Source organism: Notamacropus eugenii, chromosome 3, assembly GCF_028372415.1.
Source record: "Notamacropus eugenii isolate mMacEug1 chromosome 3, mMacEug1.pri_v2, whole genome shotgun sequence".
Lineage (NCBI taxonomy): Eukaryota > Metazoa > Chordata > Mammalia > Diprotodontia > Macropodidae > Notamacropus > Notamacropus eugenii.
Genome location: NC_092874.1, coordinates 460084163 through 460100495, shown reverse-complemented (window position 1 = coordinate 460100495; position 16333 = coordinate 460084163). Strand labels below are relative to the sequence as shown.

Here is a 16333-nt window from a genome sequence, read left to right as displayed (position 1 = left end):
AAAATGCAATAAGTGAAATAGAAAACAGAATAAGAAAAGACCCACTCTAGCGCCCCTTAAACCCTGGGTCTAGATGCCGTATGGGATAACGGAATGTGGGGGGGGGGGGTCACAAAAAATTTGATAACAGCAAAACATTTCTGAATGTGTAACGACCAAAGTATCAGCATCAAACATTCCACCAAGATTTAATTCTTTATGTAAAAATAAATAAGTGCCAATAAATGGTAAAATTATTGTATACCAAAGAACTGTTTTAAAACAAATTTCTTTATAATTTATTATCAAGTAAATGTTTGATTTGTATACCTACTTTATATACTTATATATCTGGGATTGTGTAAAAATTGCTCAGGTGAAAAGGGGTTGATAGTGGAAAGAGTTTAAGAAGCTCTGTTTTGTCAAATCTGCTCATTTTACAGATGAGGAAACTGAGACCCAGGAAATGATAAATAATCACATTTGTATAACATTTTAAGGTTTGCACAGCACTTTATATATGTTAACTCAATTTGATCTTCCCAACAATTCCATGAGATAGATACTACTATTATCCCTATAACAGATAAGGAAACTGATATAGAGAAGACTCACCCAGGATCACACAGCTAATAAGTGTCTGAGGCTGGATTTGAACTCAGTTTTTCCTAAGTCTCAGTCTCACTTTCTATCCTATCTAGTTTGCAGCAAATGGCAGTCAGAATTTGAATGCAGGCCCTTTGACTTCAGGCTCAGAGCTCTCTCCACTGCCTTAAAGAGTCAGTGAAATATGGAAACCAATGGAACATCTACCTGTCTGGGTTGGCAGCAATCTAACCTAAAGAAAAGGATCAAGACTGAACACTATTCGCATTCCTTTTTGGAGATTTTCTTAAGCATAAGATCATGTCTTATGCTCTTCCTGCCTTCTTTTCCTCTTAAGCGCTCAGCAGACAGTACACACCAAAATATTTGTTTTCATCTTTGATGTTTGGAAAATTTCTTGCAAATTCAATCTATCCAGATCACATCATGGTTACCAGCTCAGACACTCAATTCTCAGCTGCCGAACTGTTCAGAGTTTTGAACTATTTTTAAGACCTTCAAGGACAGACCAGAGTCCTATTTAGGGAATCCCAGATAAGCAGCCAAATTGACAGATTGAAAGTAGGGCAAGCTCCAGCTCGTTTGATCAATCACACCCAGTACGTTGCTATCCACCTGTCCTCCCCCCAGAGCCCATTCCAGGAAGAAGCTGAATTTGTGGTGCCAAGGGCAGATCAAGACTATTCTTAGCATAACTGCACCTTCACCTTTGTTTCCTAATGAAGTTGTTTTCAAAAAGGGGCTCAGTCTGTATATGAAACATGGCATGGATCCACCATATTGCTATCCACAGGGCAAGCATCTGGCCAAATGGTGTTTCAGAGATGAGAATGAACATAACAGATTGATCCTAGCTCCACATTATATGTGGGTAGGCTTGTGATCATTGGAAGAAAGGAGGGTTGGGGGTATGGATGAGGCTTTAGGGTCAAACCACTTGGTGGCCCATATACACATAGCACAGTGAAAAGAACTCTAGATTTGGAGTCAGAAAAACTGGGTTTAAATATTAAGTCTTCCACTTATTATCTCTGGGGTCTTGGGCAAATGACTCCCCCCCTACCGCGTTTCCTCATATGTAAAATAAGGGAGTTGGAACAGATGACTTGTTTAAACCCTTTCAGGTCTAAATCTGTAATCCATGGCTGAGGTGATGTGGGATGCTAACATATAGGAGTTTCTTAAAAGAGGAGAAACTGAAGAAAGGTCTGTTGGGAGAAAGTCTGACAAGAAGAGTTCTGTAAAGCAAGCAGATGGCAAGGCTGGCATTCCTCTGGGGGCATCCTGTCAGAGAGCTAGATAAAGAGCCCACTTCCATCCCTAATCAAAGACAATAGCAGCTTTTCCATTGGGCCGGGGGGCCTGAGCACAAATGAACCTGCTCCCCTAGGGGGAGAAAAACAAAAATGCAAAAAACCCTCAATGAACAGGAGCCCAACTACCAAGAATCCTCAAAGAAGCAGGACAATTGTTGAACTTTCTGCTTTTAGGAAGAAGGCAGATGATGACCTATAACAGCCTTTCGCAAATAAACTGCCTAAGGGAACTGAGAATTAACTTCTTGGGGTGTGCCTGAGGCAAAGGGCATCATCAGCTCAAATTCTCCCATCTACAAACAGAGAACTGCTTTTCTTATGTCCTAGATGGGGTTCATACATTGGCTAAGGTTTGCAAGAGGTGACCTCCATGGTGCCTTCCCAGGCTGTGATTCCAGGTCCTGAAAACAGCACCTACCTCCTTGCCATTTATTGGGTCACATGGCACAAACAAATCATTTTACAGTTCTGAGTTCCCACATATTTTTCTTTTTAAGCTGTAAAATGGAGAAGACCCTCAGAGTCCAGTGTCCAGCCCAGAGGAAGCATCCTTTTGAATAGAGCCTGAGTCAGTCTCTCTGGGCCCTAGCTCTTCAAAGGAATAATAAGGAGGTTGGCTTAGATGCCCCCATAAGATGCCTCCCAGGACTATGTCTCTGATCCTGCATCTCACCATCCTCAGAATTCACATTTAGAAGAACCAAGAAAAGGGATTAAAAGTTACCTATCTCTTTTGAGTCCAGTCAAGTATGTTTTCCATGGTACAACAGACCCTCACACAGAATGTAGCTTACAGACAATAAGTCTGCTCTAACTTTCTACCTACTAATAAGGAGCAAGCTAGGAAGACCTGTGTTCAAATCCCACCGCAGACGCTTACTAGCCTTATGACCCTAGGCAAGTCACTTAACCTGTTTGCCTCAGTTTCCTCATCTGTAAATTAGGAGGCTGGATCCCATGACCTCCTTTCTAACCCTAAATCTAGGATCATACAATTAGCTGGGTAGTTAGATAGTGTTTTGTTAGCTTCTGAAGGTGAAGGTGAAGGTGAAGCATGGATGCCAAGGGCAGTGAATTTAACCCTCTCAAATGTATTAAGCCTTTAAAAATACATTTCCTATTCACACAGCTCTTGGTCCTTAGTGGGATTTTTTGAGGGGGGGCAAAGGTACACTCGCCTCTCAGAGCTAGATGTTCTCTGTATTTCAATATCTGAGGCAATGCTAGTAGGCATTTCTAATAGTATTTTAAGATGTATAAAATATTTTGCATCCACTTTCTAATTTTCTCCAAAGACCTCTGGATTTTCTGCCTGAGACCTAACAATCCTGTAAATATAAAGCATTCCTTCCTTCAGCTACTGAACTACCCACTAAAATCTATCCACTTTAGGAATGACTTTGCTGACATTTTACTCTGAACTGAGAAGGTGTGAACACAGCTTTTGGGTAATGGGCCACCCTTGCCAGACCCCAGTTGGTTTGCCGCATTTCTACACTTTAACCTGATATAATTTTAATTTCTTATTCTGTGACTGAATAGGGCTGGCTTCCACCAGGATCAAGTACTTCCCAGAAGAAGGATTACTGGGGATCTGGCAAGACACCCCGACTTCCCAGTTCAGTCCCACCACTTATTCATTCCTGTGAACTTAGGAATGGAATTTATTCTTACTGAGTTTCCAGTCCTTACCTCCCTTCTAAAATGAAGGGGTTGCACCAAGTCAAGGGTTCTTAACCTTTTTGTGTGTCCTGGACCCCTCTGGCAGACTAGTGAAGCCTATGGACCCCTTCTTAGAATCATGTTTGCATTCATAATAATAAATCTAATAACAGATACTGGCTACACTGATAATCGAAGGCAATGCTAAATTTCAGTTAGAGACTGGGGCAAACAGACAAGCAACATTTTTTCCCATCCAAGTCCAAATTGCTTGAAATTACGCACAAATCCCTTGGGGGTAAGTGTCCAGCCTCCAGGTTAAGAACCCCTGATCAAGGTTGACCTCCAAGGTCCTTCCTTCTCTCTGATTCTGAGGTATTCCTGCTGTTGCAAGGCACAACATTTCTTCTTACCTCAGCATTACTTCCCTGGCTTTTGAACCAGTGACATGTGACCACCCAAACCATGACATTTACAAAGGCCATGCTGGTTCCAAATAATGGAGGAAGTGACACATTTCATGTTTGACATAGAAACATTCATTGCTCTATCTTCATGAAAGAGAAAAAACCAAAAGGAGTTCAGATGCAAGCTGGGCCATGATCAATAGGGATTAGACCGCTAATCAGTCAAAGCATCAGAGCTTTGGAGTTGGCAGAACCCTTAGAAGCCATGGGGTCCAGCTCCCTCATTTTACAAAAGGGGAAACCGAGTCCCAGAAAAGCTAAATGACTTCTCTGGGCTCACAGAGTGAATAAGTGTACAAAGTAGGATTTGAACTCAGGCCTTCCTGGCTCTAAATCAAAAGGCTGCCACACTAAAAGGTTGGTATTAGAGCAAAGTTCTTAAATTGGTGTGTGTCCACAGGCCCCCAAAGGGTCCATGGATGGATTTCAGCATGTCTGTGAACTTTGATGGGGAAAAAAAATATATCATCTTTATTTCAATAAAATGGTTTCCTTTGAAATCCTATGTATTTATTTTGTGTTTTTAAAAACATTATTCAGCTAAAGAATTCACAGGCTTCATCAGATTAACCAAGGGGGTCCAGCACATAAAAAGGAGGATCCCTTTACTAGGGGATCTAGACAATCATCTAGTAGGAAAAGGTAAAATCAGAAGGAATCAGCATTTTAAAAATACACAGTCTCTGTCTCTCTCTTGCACACATACACACACACACACACACACACACACTTACTTTCTCCCTTACTTCCAGAGACTCCAAAACAACTCACTTGAAATCAGATACAATCCCCTGGTCATAATACAGTACAGTTGTTTCTCAATGAAGTCCTGGAACATTCATGAACTTCAGTCTCTAAGGGCTCTGGACTGATAAACATATGCCAAGAAGTCTGGAAACTGGCACGCTGCCCAGCTGAGAGGATATGCTAAGAATTCTCATCCCTGGTCCCTCTTAACTTTGGAGAGGGTTGGGGAAAATCCATGGAGCTCTATTTAATAAAAAGAAAAGGGGGGTGTCTAGAGAGGAAGGGGTCCAAGAGAGGGCAGGGGCATAGCAGAAATTGGGAGGTCTGCCTGAGTAGATCCCAGCTGTATGAAATAGGCCTAGTGTGCTTGCTGCCTCTGATGGCAATGAGTAAGACTTGGTCTACCGTTCTCAGGAATAGAAGGAGGAGTCAGAAGAACCGGATTGGCTGCTATTTCTCCTTCCGGAGTGCTTTAGGGATCCTGAGAGTGACTTTGGCAAGGACTGGCAGCCGGTTTTTCAAACTAGGTCAAACCTCAGATAGCTTTGGTGCCCGTGACTTTAACTGTCCATAAAAATCTGGCTCCCGCATCTTCACTCTCCATGTCTAGCAACCTGGAGCTCCAATCCCTCTTGGAGTACCATATCCACATGGGATGGGAGTTGGAGGGTAGGGACTTAGAGAGGAATCTAGCTCAGGGCCAAATTTTTCTATCCTGTTGCCTGGAGAATACAACCTGAAATAGACTGCACGTGAAGACATGCTCCTGTGAAGAAGCACACCTTTCTATGGGACACATTTCCTAAAGAGCCTGGCTGACAGTACAGCCTTTAGTTGTGTTCTATATTGGCCAAGAGTAAGACACACATGGTGTTTTAAAATGCCCGCATGATGCTGTCTCTTGGGACTAGCTTATGACAGCTGGACAGTGGAAAGGGAATAAGCATTTATATAATACCTACTATGTACCAGAACTCTGCTAAGTGCTTATGATCTGTGAGGGAGGTGCTACTACTAAATCTCATTTTACAATTGGGGAAACTGAGAGAAAATAAGATATTTTATAGTTGAAGAAGCGGACTGAAATAAGTAACTTGGCCAGGGTCACACAGCTAGTAAAGTGCCTGAGACTGGATTTGAACTCAAGTCTGCCTCTGAAAGAAGACTCGATCATCTGAGCTTATCTTCTGATTCATCAGTTCACCACTTCCCCAAATTTGAACTTACGCTTCCCTAATGGGAGAATGGTTTGTCTCTGGGTCTCCCCCTGTTCCTAGCTCTCCCACTGATCTCTCAATGCTTTTAAACAAAGGCCATGCTTCACCTTTCTCTCTATGTCTTCCCAGGGGACTTAACTCTCCTCACAGCATCCAGGTCTCAGGCCCCAAACAAAGAAGGACTCAGATAACCTCACGAAGAAAGTTCCAACCAGATGTTTGGGGTAAGAAGAAAGAATAAAGAAAGGTGTTTCACTGAGAAATTCCAAGTGTCCTCGCCCACGCTGTTTTTTCTTTGCACCCAGAAACATACAAGCAGGTTTGGCCAGGGAAAAGAATGAGATAAAGTAAAAAATATTGGGGTGGGGAGTGGGGAAGAGGATGAGAGATAAGGCCCGGCACACACAGTGAATGGGGGAGGGGTGGAAGGAGCTGTTAAAACATTGCTCCTGGGGGTCATTCCTGTGTTGGCAATAGAAGCTCATGGGGCACAAGACTCATTCAAAAAATGGGGCCAGAGAAGAAAAGGATTCAGAGTGGGAAGTCCTGGATTTGAATCCCAGCCTGTGAACTTAGCAAAAATGTGTATGTCCGAGTGTATGTGTACACACATATAGAGCCATGTATTGTGTGCACATACCATGTGTATATAAACATGTGCTGCATACGTATAAACACAGTACTCATGTGTATATAAACAGACATTGCATGCATATATACGTGTATATAACCTGTATGTGCACAGACATAAACACTGTGCACAAATCTGCATGCACACATATACAAAGGCATACACATATACAAATGTATACATACATGCATAGTACACATACAGTATATTAAGTCATGTCCAATTCACATACATACTGTATGTAATTATTCACATGCTGTCTCTCCCATTAGAATACAACCTCCTCAAGTTGCAGTGTAATATGGGATGGTTGGATCACCTTTTGGTTCTAAATCTGTGCTCCCACGAGCTGTCAAGTGGAGATGAGAATACCTAATCTACCTCACATCATTGGGGCCAAATAAAAATGGTTTGCATTTATATGGGTTATGACTTTCAAGGTTTTTCATATACATAATCGAATGAGGTAACATCCTTCCAGTGCTCTGTCAGACTTCAAGTTCTCTATAAATGCCAGCTATAAGGATGATGGCCTCCTTGGTCTGAGTGCAAGTATTTTTTCTCTTATTTTACTGGGGAGGATACTGAAGCTGAAATTTTAAAAGTATCTAAGGTCATTGGCACACAGCAAGTGCTTCATAAATGTAGGATGGTTTCACTTGAAATCACTTAGAAAAGTACTGTATTAAGAGAAAGTTTTATTTGCCAGAACAAACAAGGTGACTTTGAAAGGCCACATAGGACAGGGGATTTTCAAGTCCAATGCTGTGTCCCCTCACTAAGGAGGAATTGGAGCCAGAGTCTTTTGGCTTCAGAAACACAGTTTTAGCTCATTTTTCAGGTCTGTACTGGTTGTTATAAGAGCCTTATTGCATGAATATTGTGAGGTTGGGGAAAAGCAGCTGCTCTGAAACACCTTTCCTGACATGGGGTGGGGAGCCCCCAAGTCTGCTGAAGATGTCGTCTATCATTGATACAAAGGAAAAACCAGGTGGACTGAATCATGGGAAGGAGGGAGGGAAAGGGGGGAGGGGGGCCCAATTTTTCTTCAAAAGTCATATCCCCCCCAAGCTGAAATATTCCATATGGTAGAACAAGTTGAGGCCAGGAACTTTTAAGGAACCAATCAGGGATGGGATTGTAGATCACGAGGTTACATTTTGGAGAGCTGGGAGAAGAAAACGTCAAGGAACTGGGATAGGGAGGCTGGATAAAAGCACCACACTGTCTGCTCCCACTTCTCTCTCTCCCTCTCCCTCTCTCTCTCTCTGTCTGTTTGTCTCTCTCTCTCTCTGTCTCTGTCTCTCTCCCTCCCTTCCTCCCTCCCCAAAAATAGGGAGATCAGGCCATTCTAACTTGAATCCTCCAGTTATCTAAATGTAACTTACCAGCTGCCAAAGTCAGAACAGGTCTTTAAAGGCTCCTGGCCTCCAGGACAGCCTTTAATGATCTTAATTGTTCCATCCAGTTGCTTTCCCTTTCTACAGGGAACAGTAGCTCTAGACAAGGAAGACCATTTTGTCAATTAAATAAATTGGGAATGGGGGTGGGGGAGGGGCAGAACGGAAAGGGGGAGGGGCCTGAATTTAAGTTTCTAGTGTAAATGGAATTTGACTTTAGCACTGAAAGAGACATGGCATGTTTTTGGCCAGTGAATTCTGTTGCTCTCAAACAGAGGTGCAGTCAACATCTCTTGGATATCTTAGATTATTGTGTCTCTGCCATGTTTTACTTTTAACCTTATTCTATCTCATAAGTTGTTTCATTTTTAGAGGTCATATCTTCCCTTTAATATCCATGGATTTTTTTTGGATAACATAAGAGGCTTTCTTTCCCAGGCCAGAGTGCTATCTTATTAGATTAGATCACTTCGATTCTAAGGCTTGGTCTCTTTAAAATTTGCTATTGCTAACAAGGTTATTCTCTTCTGGTTATGTTGGCTTTTCAAGGAAATGTTTAATTTTCAGATCAAAAATGTCTATCTATCATCTATCAATTTATCATCTATCTGTCTGTATCTCTAGCATCTATCTACTATATAGTTTATATCTATCTATCTACATTAAGACAGCATTCAGTGGAAACGCAATTTCCAACATCTGAGGACATCTGAATTTCCAAAAGATGACCATTATTCCAAAGTTGTGACTTACTCCTGATCCCTTGGGAGCACTATTACTGACCCATCTGTGAAAGCAATCAGCGGCGGAATAAGCTTATTCTGCCTCCAGCAAGGAAGTCAACTGGCTTCATGGTAAAATGTAGCAAAGACAGTCAAAAAACAGACCCAGGAAACAGATGAAAGAGCAAAGCCCATCCCTGTCTCACCCACTGGAGAGCCAGCCTGTGGTTGTTTATATAAAGGATCCATCCATGGCAGGCACCCTAAAATCTTCACCCTGGCTGTGGTCACTGGCAATATTACCAAAGGGAAAAAAATATCTCTCACTAGGGAAATGAAAACCTGGACAGGCTAAGTTATCCAAAAGCAGAACTGTCTAGTTAAGGATGGCACAGTATCTGGGGCAAACCACATCTACTGGGAGGACCCAGCTCGGCACCGATTGTTTACAGTTTCCCAAAGGGTTTGTTGGCCTCTAGCTATGCTCAGTACCACAAAACATAGGTTTGGGGCTATTTTGGTATGGCCCAAGTAGGTAGCTCAGAATCAGTGTTAGGTATAACCCTCTGTTAGTAGGGGAAAAGGGGAAAAAAATCCAACCAGGAGAACTGACTGTGAAAATACCACCATGGAAACAGATGTAGGTAACGACTGAGGCGTTCATTTCTACCAGACTGGCAGGCATATTTTGAAGCTGCATTCACCGTACTTAAGACCAAGGTATCGGCTGAAAAACCAACCTAAATGAGGCAAACAGAATCCTTCCCCCCTGGAAGTTCAGTGATTTCTCTTTTTGGAGAATGCTTAATGGATTCAACTGGCCAGATCTTAAACAACGCTGTCTCTGTAGCCACATTAAAAGACAGCTGAGCTAGGATCATCGTCCTTCCAAAGCAATCCTCCTTCTTAAGCACCAGGGCTTAAGCTTTTGATTTCTCGAGGACTTCCTGCCGCTAGGACACACAATTTAACAATTAACCTTTTCGGCCAGGAGCTAAGAAGGGTAGAAAGGGGGGGTGAGGTGGGGGGTGGGGGTGGAGAAAGTCACCATAGCAGGGCTTTAAGCAAGTTAATATGTCATACTTTGGGCTCTTACCAAAATACCCATCTGCAAGAAGGCTATTTCTCATTCTCCTTAGAAACGGGCACTCAGTCCAACTTAGGCGTAAGACGAGCTCATTTCATACTTGCCTCCAGTGAGGGTGAAGATGCCAGTCCAGGGGGCAAGTTGTCCAGAGCCTCCCCTCCGCTGGTCAGTGGCTACAGTTTACTTTCCTCTGGAGTCTGACTTCCACGAAAGCAAACCAGACTAGGGGGAACAGCCGCATCTTGTTTTCCCTTTCCCGACTGGAAATGGGGAACAGAGCAGGCTCCTGCCGGAGCCCTCCCGGAGCCACACACGTACAACGTGGAAGCGGCTTCCGAGCAGTCGGGCACCGGAGACTCACGGGGTCTGTCTGCCGGCCTGCCTCGGGCTCGCGATGGGCTTCCGCTGCCTCCCTCAGAATTCCAGCTCCATGGGGCTTCCTCCTCCTTCACCAGCGTGCCGTGCCCCCTTCCAAGCCCAGCCCAACGAATCCAGCAGCCCCCGCCTCCCGCTGGCCCTCCCTGCCGGCTGGAGCCTTCACTGGCTGACCCGGGGAGGCAGCGGGGATCCGGCCGCTCTGCTCCCCGAGCCCGAGACGTGGAACGACGATCCACGTCGGCTCATCGCACAATAATTGTCAGCCCCGGAGCTGGCAGAGCGCGGATCCTCGCTGTTGCAGTGCTCCCATCCCCTGCATGCTAATGAGGCCGTGATGTCAGCAAGTCAGAGGCGCCGCATCTGGACAGCGATTTTGCGCCCCCCCAGCCCAGCCCTCCGTCATGGGTTTACGTGGAAATCAGGCTTCTCTCCCAGATCAATAATCCCCCAGGCAGGGCAGAGGAGAGAAATCCTCTCCCCCGGCTTAGCGGTTTTTGCTCCGAGTGGCTCGGCTGCCTCGGCTCACCCCGCCCCCCCCTCCAGCTGTTTAAAAAAATGGGACCTTTAAAAAGAGGCTGGTTTTCCTCGTGGGAGGAGGCGATCAGATCTGGGCACGCTGGCCACCCGGAGTGGCTGTTTTGGATTAAGTGCCTGCCTCTCGGTCTAGCCCTGCAAGAGCGGAATTCCTGTGCCAGCATTTAACAAACTGTTGACCATTAAGAGAACTTGGTCGTTCGTCCTCTCCTCCCCCCTATTAACTTTCACTTCAGTTCATCCTTTCTGGAGGGGAGTAAATGTTTGTTTGGATTGCCTCTCCCGCCCTGCTTTCCTTTTACCACAATCTGAAAAGCAACTGAGTGTTCCCCCCTGGCGTGGGGGGGCAATGTGCCAGCCTCCTCCTCCCCAAAAATGAATGACAAGACATCAAAGCTGGGGCCATTTGGGACAGGGTATGTGGGTTATTGTGATTTTTTCATTCCACAGATGAAGGGTTTTGGGCCTTCGAGGATTTTAACACACTAAGGAGTTTATGAATATGATTAAAATCACTTGGGGGTAGACATGGCAGGCAGAGAAACTGAGTATGTTCTCTCATGCACAGAAATGTCCCCAAGGGCCCCCAAATCCATTCAGCCACTCGCCCATCCTCTCAGTCCTGTAGAATCTCCTATGATGAGCATCTCTCCCCCTACAGCTGGAGTCTCTGATGCTTCAAATGACTTTTTTTGTTCCATGTGGGGAAGTTAAATTATGTCTTTTGTTATATGTAATTGTATTAAGAATGCTTTAATAACTTCTCTCGAGTTCACAGAAGCCCTTTCATATTTGGACCTGGAATAACTTTTCACTCACCAAAATAGACTATAACAATATAAGACGATGAGTAATGCATTACTTTAACCTTTATGGCTCACATAACTCAGATCTTGGGGGTGGTGGTGAAAGAATGACCTTTATTATCTTATCTACCTCAATGACAAATGTTACTTCGACAGGTCACTAACAAACTGGATGTTTAACTCTGGGCAAGTTATAGCAAAGTCCAATCAAAAGAACTCTGGATTTTCAATCTGAGGGCCCAGGTTCAAAGCTTGCCTCTCACACAGGTCCTGGGCCACTTTGGGCAAATTAACTACTCTGTCTCATTCTCAGTCTCCTCATTTTTAAAATAAAGGTCTTGGGCAAGATGGTCCTATGGTTCCTTCTGGAAATCTCGAAATCCTTGATGAATTTACTGGATTTTCCTCTGATGTCATACAACCTACTCTAGCTACATTATAAACTTATTAGGATAAAATAATGTGTATAAAAGAACTTTGAACAATATAAGGTGCTAAACACTCTACAAGCATAGACATATCTATATTGTATATGTAAAATATAAACATAAAATTATATATAAAATATAAACATAAAATAGATCGATACAGATATACCTTTAGAAATTTTTAAGAATGCGAAGGATCTCCATCTATTAGGGGCAGTATAAAGTGGTCTTGTCTGTAGAGGTAAAAGGCCGGACTCAATGATCGTTCATGCTACATTGTCTAAAGGATCCATGACTCCATTACCATGGGCATTCCCTGTCCAGATATGGACTGTGACAAGAAGAAACTTCGGCAGATATTTGGAGAGCAAACATGGGGTTGTAGATAGAGTGCTGAACTTGAAGTCAAGAAGACCTGGGTTTGAATTTAGCCACTGATACCCAATCCTTTGGAACCTCAGTCTTCTCATCTAAAAATGGTAATAATAGTAATACCTGTGTTATCAGCTCCTTAAGTTTTTGGGGAGACTCTAATGAACTAATGTGATGGAAGTTACTTTGCAAACTTTGCATAACTATGTGAAATTATTATTATCTTTATTATTAGTCAATGTAATACATTTCTATGGCTAAAAAGCTTCCCCTGCTGGTAGCTAATTTCTAGTTGGTCCCAGGATGACCGATCAGTAATAGTCAAAACCTTTTCAGCTTGGTAGGCTATACCTGGGTGGGGGGAGGTTATTCTCTTTTCCATAGTCTCTTTTTGGCAAGAGGCAATATAAAGGTTCTCTGATGAACGAGAGTCAGTTCTAATGAGAAGCAAGGGGAAAATCAAGATGACTTCCTGAAATCCCTTCTGACTCCATGATCGTACACTCAGCTATATGAGAAAAGAGTCGGATGATTCTTTGCATAACAACTCACATTATTAAGGTCAAAATCCCTTTGTCAACATTTCCTTGTGGCAACTGTTCTCATCCTGGAGTTCATACTGTTCCAGACAGTTGGTGATGGCCAAAGGAAGAAAATATGTTTATCAAATTCAAAGCTGACACTATGTTAAGTAGGGCTGACTGCAAGCAACCTGGATGATAGGAACAGAATTCTAAATAACTCTGACAAATTGGGGGAGGTGAAAACATAGGGATGCATGAGTTCGTGTGTGTGTGTGTGTGTGTGTGTATAAATCCTGTGAATTTGCTAAGGGACAAATCAAAGACTTTTGGAATAAAACCAAGCAATATAAATAGAGGAGAGAACAGACTTACAGATAAAAACCAAACAGTATAAATCTAAGACAAAGGCACACAACACACTGGACAGATCCACCACTGAAAGAGGTCTGGGGGAAGGCATTGACAAGAGTTAAACATGGGGTACCAGGGAGTTATCACTCTCTATATCATTGAAGGAAGTATTCACATTGATGAGATTATGGATCTAGTGGTGTTTAAATACAGGATGATCAGATGTTGAGTGCCTACTAGGTACAAGGTACCATGAAGGATACAAAGATGTATAAAGAACAGCCGTTGCTGACCTTATGGAATGTAACAATGTGGTAGGGGAAACAGAAGGTGGAGCAGTGGCTAGAGTTCTGGCCCTGGAGTCAGGAGTACCTGAGCTCAAATCTGGCTTCAGACACTTACTAGCCATGTGACCTTGGGCAAGTCATTTAAGTCTGTTCGCTTCAGTTTTCTCATCTGTTAAATGAACTGGAGACAGAAAAGACAAACCACTAGTACCTTTGCTAAGAAAACCCCAAATGGAGTTGTGAGTCAGTCAGACAAGACTGAAGCAATTTAACAACAACAAAAGGGGAAACAAAACATATATAGACAATACATAAATGGTGCCATGGGAGGTTAAAAATACTACAGTCTCAGAGGAAGGAGTTTGCTTTTAGAGTGAGTGGTTAGAGAAGGCTTCACAGAGGAGATGACATTTGAGCTGGCCATGAAGGACAGACAGGATTCATATAGGTGAAGATGGGAGGATGGAGAGGACATTCCAGGTGGGGAGGATAGCATGAAGACAAGGAAGGACCACCAAGGCACAAATGTAGCATTAAAAGACTCAGGGATCACAGGCACCTATAAAGATGAATCAAAAGGCCAGCACTATGGTAAAAAAAAAAAAAAAGTTGAAGAGGGAAAAACTTGAATTATGCAGCTGTCTGTTAAAATATGACATGCAAGGGCTAGTAAATAATCCTCCTACTATATTCTGTATTAGTAAGTACCTGAATGGAGGGTTATGAAAAAAGGTTACAGGAATCAGAACTAGTTAGCACAGAGGAAACAGGGGAATGGTTAGCAACTTTATTCTGTCTCAACAGAAGATTTTGGGATGAAGACCCCAAAATGCCTTTCTCCATGTCCAAGTAGGGGAACAAGGAGAAGTAAGTTCTGATCAGATCCAAAAAGGATTTCAGTTGGACACAAGGATGAATTTTGGACAGTCAACACAGGAATAGGCAACAAAGGGAAAATGTGGTGCATCTGTAATGAAACAGAACAGTTCTAGTTAGAAACAAGAAGGATAACAAGAAAGCTATTTTGAAGTTCCTTCTGTTTTACTGTCCCTGACACCCTAAGAAGTCCATTTACCTCAAGGAATATTGTCAGTCTCAGAAGTGTCTCTAAAAAGTTAATTCACTCTAATTTTAAACAAATCAGCACCACCACCACCAACAAAAGGTCCATAGAGCATTTTCAGGAAGGGGTAGTAGCATAGGACACAGAGAAAGGGAGAAAGAAAGGGTAAGAAAGAGAGGAACACAGAGAGAGACTGAGAAACAGAGAGGTGAAAATCAGTCCTAGGTACAAAGAGGTTGATAATTGCTGGTTCAGTGTCTATGTTTACATTAAGCCATGTGAAGTCTGGGGGTTTACACATGAAGATTTTTTGAGGTCATGGGATCAAAGGATCATAGATTTAGAGCTGGAAGGGATTGCCAAGGCCCTCATTTTACAGATGAGGAAACAGAGACACAAAGAAGTCATGTAACTGCCCCAAAGTCACCCTGATAGTGACAGAAGTAGAATTTGAATCCAGATCTTTTGATGCTTTCAACTGTCCCACAATGGCTTTCTCAGATCCACTCAGATTTATTATTCTCTGACCTTTTCTACTCTATAGAAGACAAACATGTAGGTAAAGGGATTTATACAAGATGACACAATAGTTGTACATACATGATACCAGAACAGCTATCTAAGAAGTAAGAATTTTCATCTCATTAACTCATTAACTTGAATATTTCAGGGATCCATGATCTTTCTGGCATAAGTGCTCGTTCCTTTACTGATGCCAACAGTGGTCTCTCTGCAACTTGGTAGATGGCTTTTAATAGTTGCTGAAGCTGCAGCAGTCAGAACCAATCTCATGGAGCATCTCTAAGTACTTAACTAGACTGGTCCTTTAACAGCAAACAAACCTGGCCCATACCTGAAGCCAGTGGCCAAAGGAGGTTGGTAGGTAGGAAGGCCAAGGATGGTGAAGGGCCTTAAATTCATGACATAAAATGCTCCAATGAAAGAACCGAGGAGGTTTAGTCAGTAGAGAAGACTTGGGAAGGAGTGGGGGGAGGGTTGTGATAGCTACCGTTAAATATTTAAAGGATTGTAATGAAAAAGAGGGAAGAGAATTATTCTACTTGGTCCCAAAGGAAAAATCTAAGAGCAGCAGAGGGAAGCGATAAAAAGTCAGACTCTGGCTCAATGTCAGGATGCTTTCTAAAAGTCAAAGCAATCCTAGAGTGGAATGGGAGGTTTCATAAGATAGTGAGTTCCCTGTGAGTAGAGGTGTTCAAGAAAAGGCTGAATGTGAATGAGCACTTGCTGGGAACACAGTGCCAGAGATTCTCCATCAGGTACTGGCTGGACTAGATAACCTCGGAGGTCCTGCCAACTCTGAGGTCTCATGAGTCTGAATCTGTGGTGCTTTGGCACGTATTCCATGCATTCGCAATATTCTATTAGACTTAATATTCTTATTCATTAAACTTTAAACGAGCCTCCTGCCCCACCCCCAAACCCCAACCCTCTTATTTATTTTTCTTTGTTAAGTCTGTTGAGTCAAATGAGAAAGAACCTGGAATATGAGGGGGCTGTGCAAATAAAAAAAAAGTCCTATTCCTATATTCCCCCGCCCCTTCCAGGAGAAGACTGCTTTTAAAGCAGCAATGAGCCAAACTTGTTTATTTTTACAAATATCTGTGAAAATATCATTAAAACCACATGATATCCTGGCAAATATCGGCTTTATCTAAGACAGAAAATATGCCACTTGATGTAGCAACTTCTTGGAATGACTAATTTTCATTAAACAGAGAGTGGACACCTCAATTCT

The 16333-nt window shown here is 42.9% G+C and overlaps 1 protein-coding gene across 4 annotated transcripts in view; it reads right to left on the bottom strand.

Annotated features, from left to right (window-relative positions):
* Positions 1 to 16333, bottom strand: part of PRICKLE2 (prickle planar cell polarity protein 2) — a 351667-nt gene that overhangs the window by 118591 nt on the left and 216743 nt on the right. Inside the window, exon 1 of one of the 4 annotated variants that reach the window (XM_072598768.1) lies at positions 9844 to 15998. The exons of the other annotated variants lie outside the window; for them this stretch is intronic. The gene's annotated coding sequence lies outside the window, so the exon portion shown is untranslated. Of the gene's footprint in view, positions 1 to 9843; positions 15999 to 16333 lie in introns of those variants that run through there. 4 annotated transcript variants of the gene reach the window in all.